The sequence below is a fragment of the Colobus angolensis genome, unplaced genomic scaffold (genome assembly GCF_000951035.1).
Source record: "Colobus angolensis palliatus isolate OR3802 unplaced genomic scaffold, Cang.pa_1.0 Scaffold26, whole genome shotgun sequence".
Taxonomy (NCBI): Eukaryota; Metazoa; Chordata; class Mammalia; order Primates; family Cercopithecidae; genus Colobus; species Colobus angolensis.
In genome coordinates this window covers 18,966,252-18,967,681 of record NW_012115821.1, presented here as the reverse complement: position 1 = coordinate 18,967,681, position 1,430 = coordinate 18,966,252, and the positions used below count along the sequence as shown (strand labels likewise).

At 37.3% G+C, this 1,430-nt stretch overlaps 1 pseudogene; it reads right to left on the bottom strand.

The window, feature by feature from the left end:
- Positions 1-316: 316 nt before the first annotated feature.
- LOC105515442 lies at positions 317-702 on the bottom strand (annotated as a pseudogene).
- Positions 703-1,430: the final 728 nt, after the last annotated feature.

Here is a 1,430-nt window from a genome sequence, read left to right as displayed (position 1 = left end):
CATACTCTTTGTTTTCTGTTTTCTTGATTTCTGCTTTATATTTATGATTTCTCTCCTTTCACATATTTTGGGTTTAATTTGCTCTTTTTTTAGCTTTTTAAAATAGAAACTTAAATAATTGATTTTAAATCTTTCTTCTTTCCTAATATAAGCAATAGACACTAAAAATTTCCCTCTAGGCACTGCATTGCTGCATCCCATAAAATTTGATATGTTTTTATTTCATTCAGTTTAAAAATATTTCTAATTTCCCTGTGATTTGTTTTTTTATTTAACAGAGTTTTGTTTTTCCAAATGTACAGTCAGTTGGACCTGTTCATGCATCTTCACCAGCAACTGTGGCATCTCCACTTTTGGTATTTCTGGTGTAAATGACCTGAGCTCTGTGTTTTGAAACCAGTTTGATAAGTCCTTTACCAAGGAGCTCCTGAAGGGCTGCCCTGGCCAGGGAGCCTGAAATCTCCAATCTCTGAGAGACCACAGCTGGGGTTATAAACCTATAGCTGGAAACTTCCTTACAGTGTTTGTCATACAAAGCTTCCTTACAGTAGCATTGTCAAACGAGACTTGGTTATTGAGCTTGTCCCAAACTTTGCCTTTGGACCACTTCTTTTTGGCTTTGCCCCTGGATTTGTTCACTGGGTTTTTGTCTTTTTTGGCTAACTTCCCGGGGTCTTTCTTCTTGTTATCCTTGGATAGCATTGTGAAGCTTGCAGAGCAGTGGCAATCGCTGCAGCCTGGCTGAAATGTCAGACGAAAAGCGATTTCTTTGATGCGTAGGTTATTTGAAAATATGTTGTTTAATTTTCAAATATTTGGGGGGCTATAATAGATATATTTTTGTTATTGATTTCTAATTTAATTTCAATGTGGTTAGAAAACAATGTATATTCTGTGGTTGTTGAGTTTAGTGTTCTTTTTTTTTTTTATTTGTTCTAGTTTTTTAGAGACAGAGTCTTGCTCTGTCACTCAGGCTGGAGTGCAGTGGTGTGCTCAGCCTCCCAAATAGATGGGACTACAGGCATGTGCCACCATGCCCAGCAAATTTTTAAATAGAGATGGGGTCTTGCTATGTTGCCCATGCTGGTCTCCAACTGCTGGCCTCAAGTGATCCTCCTACCTTGGCCTCTCAAAACTCTGGGATTATAGGCATGAGCCACCGCATCTGGCCTAGTGTTCTATAAACATCAATTAGGTTAAGGTGGTTGATAGCATTGTTGAGATATTCTACACCATTTTTGATTTTTAATAATCTCGTTGTTTTGTCAATTACTGAGAGGGGGTGTTAACATCTCTTTAACTATGATTGTGGATTTATTTCTCCCTTTAGCTGTTTCAGTTTTTGCTTTATGCGTTTTGAAGCTCTGTTATTAAACACACATTTATAATTGCCATGCCTTTTGATGAAATGACCCTTTTGTCATTATGAA